The sequence below is a fragment of the Lithobates pipiens genome, unplaced genomic scaffold (assembly GCF_037356315.1).
Source record: "Lithobates pipiens isolate NorthernLeopardFrog02 unplaced genomic scaffold, aLitPip1_a1.2 Scaffold_19, whole genome shotgun sequence".
Lineage (NCBI taxonomy): Eukaryota > Metazoa > Chordata > Amphibia > Anura > Ranidae > Lithobates > Lithobates pipiens.
In genome coordinates, this window is record NW_027507764.1 from 240,649,452 (window position 1) to 240,658,048 (window position 8,597).

General features: G+C 48.2%; 1 protein-coding gene across 2 annotated transcripts in view; it reads right to left on the reverse strand.

Annotated features, from left to right (window-relative positions):
• The window catches only part of TNS3 (tensin 3), a 457,447-nt gene extending 451,537 nt beyond the window's left edge, over positions 1 to 5,910 (reverse strand). Inside the window, exon 1 of one of the 2 annotated variants that reach the window (XM_077491841.1) lies at positions 5,626 to 5,910. The gene's annotated coding sequence lies outside the window, so the exon portion shown is untranslated. Of the gene's footprint in view, positions 1 to 5,411; positions 5,504 to 5,625 lie in introns of those variants that run through there. The other variant, XM_077491842.1, reaches the window with a different exon arrangement.
• Positions 5,911 to 8,597: the final 2,687 nt, after the last annotated feature.

Consider the following 8,597-nt stretch of genomic DNA (forward strand, 5'->3'; position numbering starts at 1 on the left):
AGTGCCTTAAAAACATTCTGTTTGCAGCATCTTTGATACATTTTCATCAATATACAAGAGGAAGACTAACGCACCAGACCTAAAGTGCACACTGCATAGGTGTGAACACAGCCCTAATGGGACTCTGCCACTATGAAAGCACAACTTCAGGTGTGTATATACGTCTACTAAGTATTCACAGTTTGTCACATTTTCAAGTTCACGGGGTCTCTTTTTTTTTTTGCATATGCTGGTACATTTTGAATACAGTAGAGAAAGGTTACAACAGGTTTTCATTGCCGTTTGTGTCCCCTTGTAGAAATCCCTCAACCAGAAAGAAAGTGAAATGCAGAGCTGCTTCAGGGTGAACCTAGCCTTCCTGTATGAAACGCAGGCACAGCAGTCCATTCAAATGAATGGGCTGCCATCCCTGCGCAAACACGGATTTCAGGGCCACAGCAGTGTGAACCAGGCTTAAAATCACCAGTGAAGTCACAGAAAGCAACAACCTCATGACCGGAGTTGCTCTTTATTGTGTGCATTTTAAAGAATATTAACAAAAAATAAATAAAATAAAAAAACACTATCAATATTTATAAAAGCTTTTTCTGCATGCAGAATTATCACAATACTACTGATATGGCAGACCTGGAAAGGACAGGCAACCACAAAGAAATTATTATTGTGTTGAAAAAGTACAATTAGCTACAAAATAATTAGAGGACATACAGAAACACCCATTCACACTAGCGTAGTGTAACTTTGGGTACTGCATGTATGTACTCTTTCATGCTTCATATGTATGAAAACCAATTCATGTCAATGGGCTGTCCTACATGCAATAAACATGGCAAAGAAGCTTGTGCACTTTTTTTTTTGCACTACCAGCTTTGAACTTTCTTGTGTGCAAGAGTGCACTTCCTATTAACCACTTCAGCCCCGGAAGGTTTTACCCCCATCATGACCAGGCCATTTTTTTTTTTGATACAGCACTGCGTTACTTTAACTGACAATTGTGTGCTTGTGCGACGCTGTACCCAAACAAACCTCTGCGTTTATTTTTTTTCGCTATAAAACAATTTAGAAAAAATAAATAAAAAAAATACTGCAAGAAGCGAGGTACAAGTCGTTTCAAGTAGCGGGCCGCCTTGCCGTAGTAAATGTGTGGAAGGCGGTCCAGAAGTGGTTAAACGCGCTTGGGGCGGCTTTAGCAACAAATGGTGCCACATCCATGACACATTGGGGTTGATTTACTAAAACTGCACAGCTCAAAATCTGCTGTGCATGGTCGCCAATCAGCTACTAACTTCAGTTTGTTCAATAAACTAGAAAACCTAGAAACTGTTGGATTTCTATTCAGACCTGCACCAGATTTTGCACTTTTAGTAAATCAACCCGTGATTTTTGCATTTCCGTGAATGTGTGCAAAATTGCGTGATTTTACGAGCTACCATAGTGCGAATGGGGACTGGGTCCAGGTAACATCTGAGCAATATAAGACAAGCGTCGAGAAGCGCTTCAACACTTCATCAAATGTCAGTACAAGCAATAGATTCCTGTACCTATTGGAAGATTAATTTAAGGCAAGCACTATGGGCTGAGGCCAAAGTGACCATACAGACCCCCTAACCTCAATGCTGCTAAACAGACGGTGCAGCAGTCTAGCAGTTTTGTACCTGGGTGGGGTGAGCTGGATGGGAGGCATACTAGTTCACCATCAGGTCCGCTACCCCTGTAATTGACAGCAGATAAGTGAGTGGATTCCAAAGCCAATAGGCAGCCTGCTATCCATCACAAGGGGAGCAGACCCGAAGGGGAACTAGTTCCTAAGCATCCCTCATCAAGCCCTGCCCACTGTCAATTACAATGAATGCTGGGAGGCTGTTGGATTAAAAGTATGCACAGCGTACAGACAGGCACTCTGCTTGTCTCTGTTCACCAACCCATCGTTGATCTTAAAGCAGAACTTAAAGAGGGGCTTCAGTCAGCAGCTACAAAAACTGTATTGTACTGCGCATTGTGAATGGTCCCACAGTCTTCTGGGACCTGCCCCGTGTCCCACAAGACTGCGAGGAGGGCGAGAAGAACTTCTGCTCCGATCGCCTAGGCGGTCAGAGCGGGCACCTGTCAAAATTAGGCACCCGCTTCATCCCTTCCCCAAAAGTGCAATTTCTTAACATATAATTTCCCCTTTGGCCAAAGCTCCGCTTGAAGTCTTTTTTTTCTAACCACTTAAGCCCCAGATTTAACCCCCCTTCATGACCATGGCATTTTTTGCTATTCAGGCCTGCACTACTGTAATTGCGCGGTCATACAACACTGCACCCAAACAAGATTTATATATTTCTTTTTCACATAAATTGTTTTCTTTTGGTTGCATGTGATCACCAATGGGTTTTTTATTTTTTTTCGCGATATAAGCCTAAAAATGTTGAAAGAAAACAATAATTTGTATAACATATCCAATAAAAAATGTTATACATTTTGGCAAAAAATATATTCTGCTACATGTTTTTGATTAAAAAAAAAAAAACCCCAATAAGTGTATATTGATTGGTTTGTGTGAAAGCGCCTACAAACTATGGTATATATGCTGGAACTAAATATAGTGATCAGTAATAAAAATATACACTGTCACTGTACTAAGACTGGCTGGAAGGAGTTAAAGCGGAAGCCCATCCATAAAACAGTTTCCTTTCCGGCATGTGCCGGAAATGTAACACTCCCATGAGTTGTGCTCTCAACCAAAACTATCAAACCACCCAATGGCTGGTGTCATAACTGATCACATGTGCAGCATCATGGCAATTGTAGATTAAACAGAGGCAAATATGGCAGCTTCCTTGCCTGAAAACGTTAGGAGGGTTTACTTACACTTTAACATCTAGGACAGGGGTAGGCAACCTTAAAGAGGTGGAGATCCCCTGAAAAACATGGGAGAAAGCAAAGATCACTGGGTACAGTGTCGCCCCTCACACCTGATCCACACCCCTAATTGCCGTACTACTGTGTCGCAATTGTGTGCACTGCAATCATGCTTTTAGATGCCTTCTCACCACATCAGTGAGAAATCAGCCCTATACTATTATGCCCAGTGTATTGCTTCACACAGACCAAAAGATCTCCTCTTTCCTGCTGCTGGCACCACTCTGGAGACTGCTACCTCGGATAAGAGATGGAGTGGGGTTGGTATCACTCCACAGGGGACAGGAGCGTGTACTATAGAGGAGGCATCAGCTTACTCTTACTTTACAAGTAGTCCCTCTGCATCCCACTCTGTTTGATGCTCTTAAATGAAAGATCAGAAAGCCCAGATTGCGAGCTGCCAGTCACCCGGCTGCGATCTACAGGTTGCTGACCCCCAATCTAGGGCGATCAAGGAGTTAAATGTGTGCTGCTTTTATTACTAGATCTCAAAGTTTCTCAGACGAGACAACTGACAGATTGCTCCACGTGTACAGAGCTCTGCATTACTTTAGCAGGTCCTAGGTCATTGGCCGGGACTTGCTGACAGGCTGCACATATGTGTACGCCCTAAACAGGGAAGTAGGCAGTGACATGCATTGAAGGGGGGCAGTCCACAAGTGGTTAAAGAGCCATACTGCCAGAAAAATGTTAGGGCATTATTGAATGGCCCAAACTTTTCTAGCCTATTAACTAGCTGCCCATTGGCTAAAACTAAAATGCTTCAGCTCAAAAACACTTGTAAAGACAGTTGAAGCAACGCAAGTATGAGCCAACATACAGTATACAGATCAGAGAACGGGTCTGATTGCCCATCCAAATAAGCACAAAAAATAAAAATAAAAAAGGGGGTACGAAACCCAGAAAAGTGCTTGGAAACTACCAATACAAGAGCCTTTACAAAACATGCCAGCTAATCAACAACATGTAAATGCATTCAAAGTATATGTATACCATCACCTTGTAAAACAACCCATTCAGTTTAACACAGAAAACCAAAACATTTGTGCATAGATACAAAAAAACAAAAAACAAAAAGGTGATCACACAATCTCTATTCTCAGGAGCATGAGAAGCACCGAGAGCTGGGGTGAGAAGAAACAGCAGAACACTAATCTGTCCAGTGTAAGCCTGTGCAGGGGAGGCAAGAACTGACCACAGTGTGTCCTTCTGCTTAGTGTGGTCGGTTTTTAATAGGAAAGCAGAGGGACAGGCAGGAACACCAAGGATTTCACACAAAGGAAGCAATACAAAGAGAACATGATACTTTTCCATGCAACTACATGGTACAGCAGCCACATATCGGGAATATGAAATTTTGGGTTTACATATTCTTAAAAGCTGAACGGAATAGGGGTTATTGCTTAGTAGGGATGAGCTCCGGCGTGTTCGCATACTCCACATGCAGAGAAGTTGGCGCAACGCTGCGCTAATCACAGGCAGTGAGACATTGCGTAGCTCCAGAGATCAGGCATTGGGGCAATGTCTCACTGCCTGTGATTAGCACAGCACTGCGCCAACTTCCTGGCGGGCTCTGCGCGTGGAGTATGCGAACACACCGGAGCTCATCCTTATTGCTTAGATCTTAGAAAGGTAGAACACGCTGCATTTTATCTGCACAGAACTGTACTGAAACAGCAAAATGCATCAAAAACGCGTAACAGCAGAAAATAAAAAAAGACCCAGGAAAGCTTTTTTTTTCCCCAAAAAGGGAAGGGGTGGGGGGGGCACGCATTGAAAAAACATCAATAACGCACTGGAAGCATGAAAAATGTGCATACAGGAAAACGCATTCAGAGAGCGCATTTATGGTGTGGACCGTCTCTTAGGCTCGGGTCACTGGTTGCGGGAATTGCAGCCGTTCTCGCACCCAAATCATGCTGCTCTTAGGAGACGCGGGGGGGGGGGCATTTATTTTGAGTGGCACCCCCACGCATATCAGTGCTCAGCACGTTTGCGGGTACCAAAGGGAAATCGCACGGGCAAAAAGACCACTAGTGATGGCCGCAGGAGCCACCGATACTACAGCGCTGGCCGCAGAAGTTGAATATTCTAGGTGATTGCTGTAGTAATAGCGGATTCTACAGTGATCCCTGCTGTCTTCTGGGTTCCGTGCCCTGTGGCTGGCGTGCAGCATAGGGAACACAAGTGAACATGTAGAATCAGCGATCTCCACTTGCCCTACATGGGTCCAATTCACAGAAAGTATTCCTAATAAATGCCAGGCGGTCTCCAATGTTATGAGGCGGAGAAGCAGTGATGTCATGACCTCCTCCTCATCCAATCAGAAAATGGTTTGCAATCATAAAGCAAAATACAAGGGGTTCTGTAATTGGCTGAGTGACCTCCTGAGGTCACTGCACAGGAGCTGACAGACAGCAATGATCAGTATCAGTGACTATAGAAGGATTCTCTGCCTCCACATATGGCATATGTAGCTTTCCAAGCTGGAACTATACAATCCATACCTGGAGGGCAGCTTTCAATGAAACATACAAAGTTTCGTGCTCAGAACAGATAACGTGGCCGGCGGCTCCTCACCCTCTATGCTATGAAGTGTAGTCACAGAAGTGGACTTTAACCTGCTGGTTCCATGTTTACGTCCCCATCCAATCCCTCAGAGCGGAGGTGAGGAGAGCGGAGAGAGGAGCGTTCCTTGAAGGGAATGCGGCTACAACGTACCTGAATAGGTCTGCTGGAGGCGGGGCTCTGTGCGATCAATCAGTTCAGGAGGGAGCTGGGAAATCCACCATCGAGCTGAGGGAATGCCGCACTCCGCACTCTGCCATAGAGACCTCCGGAGAACATTTGTAGGCGAGGTGTGTGAGGGGAGCGGAGGGAAATGTCTTCTCTTCCCCCTCCTCTATCACTCCGCACGGGGAACTTTCCAAAACACTAACGTGACAGTCAGCAAAAGTAGTTGGAGAGTCCTCCCCCCCTCCACCTCTGTGCTCTGAGCAGGCGCCTCCGACACCAGGCACCACCCCATCCTGTGTGAGGCCACACCGCTCCCTCCCCTCCCACCTCTATTGTCTCCCCTCAGGACTCTATGTACTCCATGGGGGAGAGGGGGCTGGGATACCTCGGCTCCACTCATTACCTGTTTATGTATTGACAATTCCTCACCTTTCTACCAGCAATATTGTACTTCTATTGAGGCTTACCAAAACATCCTATGGAGAAAGGTAGATAGCTCTACACCTTAGACAAGTACTATGGCCAAAACTTTTCTGGTCACACGTCTGTTGTGGGTACACTTACTTTTGCTCTCCTGTGACCCATAGCCAACAGTAGGCTTTAGCCCGACGTCACAGACCTGCTTTGGAAGGATCCCGACCATATTGTCAGGATCCACCCAGCTGCCTAATTGACAGCTGACTGCTTACTGGGTGCCAAACTTGACTGCACCCATCCCTAGGGTGACCACATTTCCAAACTGCCATTCAGGGACACCCCTCAGCACGCAATGGTCTGTGACATCACAAGGGGCGGTGCCACCATGTGATATCCATGGGTGACCCCGCCCCTTACCTATTTAAGCATTTTGTTTCATGTATGTTAGCCCAACATTGTAAGAACAATTACACTCTGACTCTAATTGTTCTTACAATGTTGGGCTAACATACTTGAAACAAATGCTTTTTATATCCAAGGCACTAAAGTTGTATAACAAACCCCGTACTTTATACTCCAAAGGGAATACAAAAAACCTGAGCGTTTTGGAGTAAAAACTGGACATACACTGACCTACCTGATCCCTACACTGACCTACCGGATATCACATCCTCAGCTCTGTGGGGCTCATGCTGGGACCTGTAGTCCTTCATTAGGAGAATGAGGTCAGTGGCAGTGGTGAGGGTGGGAGGAGAGAGGGCGAGAGAGATGGGTTGAGGGGGGGAGAGGGGTGGGGGGAGAGAGCAAGGAGGGGGTATGAGACAGTAGGGATGGGAGAGAGAGAGGGGGTGGGTCAAAGTGACCCCCTATCCCCTGCCTGCAGTCTCTCCTGTGCCCCCCTGTCTGTGGGTAGGTGTGTGTGTGAGATGCACCTACCTCGTGCCCATCCTCATCCTCTGGGCCCTTGGTCAGCCTGTCTTCCTTCTTGTTAATGACAGTGACAGCTAGGAGAGGAGGCTGGAGAAAGTGTGCAGGCCCTGGGAGTTTTCCGGGGATGCTGCACCCACTGCTGCTCAGGTCAGGGTGGCCGGCGGTGAGGTCTTCTCCCACTCCCTCCTGGGCTGTTGGTTCTAGCCAGCCCCATGCTGCTTACCGGAGCTGCTGATCACTGTTTCAAAATGCTGCTGCTGCTGTTGGCTCCGCTTCCCCTGCCCTGCACCCCGCTAGACCAGCGGGACTTTCACTCTCCAGACTCATAGCATGACAAGGGGGTGGCGGCAGGGTTCGTTTCAAAGGGCAGCTGCTTTGGACCCCAGGAGCACTAGCACTGAGGAGGAGGAAGTGAGAGTACAGACCCCCCCTCTATTAATACTGACCTCCCCACAAACCACCCCTCCATTAGTACAGACCCCCCACAAACCACCCCCCTCCATTAGTAAAGGCCCCCCTCAGGACAAACCATCCCCCCTCCATTAGTAGAGACCCCCCCCGGACAAACCACCCCCTCCATTAGTACAGACCCCCCCTTCAGGACAAACCACCCCCCTCCATTAGTACAGACCCCCCTTCAGGACAAACCACCCCCCTCCATTAGTACAGACCCCCAAAAACCCCCCGCACAAACCACCCCCACATTAGTACAGACTCCCCCACAAACACCCCCAATTAGTACAGACCCCCCATAAACCACCCCCATTCATTAGTATCGACCCCCTCCAGAAACCACCCCCCATTAGTACAGACCCCCAACAAACCACCCCCTCCATTAGTACAGACCCCCAACAAACCACCCCTCATTAGTACAGACCCCCCACAAACCACCCCTCATTAGTACAGACCCCCCACAAACCACCCCTCATTAGTACAGACCCCCCCCACAAACCACCCCTCATTAGTACAGACCCCCCCCCACAAACCACCCCTCATTAGTACAGACCCCCCCCCACAAACCACCCCTCATTAGTACAGACCCCCCCCCACAAACCACCCCTCATTAGTACAGACCCCCCCCCACAAACCACCCCTCATTAGTACAGACCCCCCCCCCCACAAACCACCCCTCATTAGTACAGACCCCCCCCCACAAACCACCCCTCATTAGTACAGACCCCCCCCCACAAACCACCCCTCATTAGTACAGACCCCCCCCCACAAACCACCCCTCATTAGTACAGACCCCCCCACAAACCACCCCTCATTAGTACAGACCCCCCCCCCACAAACCACCCCTCATTAGTACAGACCCCCCCCACAAACCACCCCTCATTAGTACAGACCCCCCCCCACAAACCACCCCTCATTAGTACAGACCCCCCCACAGCACAAACCCCACCTGGGCGGCAGCTGGAGAGGAGGTGGATCTCCTCTGAGGAGAGGAGGATGGAAGGGGGACGGACTTGAGCAGGAAATACAGCGATGGTGGTGACCAGCGGAGAGACTGGCCTCAGTCTGGACACCGTCACGACAAGGCAAGGAGGAGGAGGGAGGGTAGCACTCTGGCGCTTGACCGCCCCCACCTCTGTGGCGCCCGGGTGAACTGC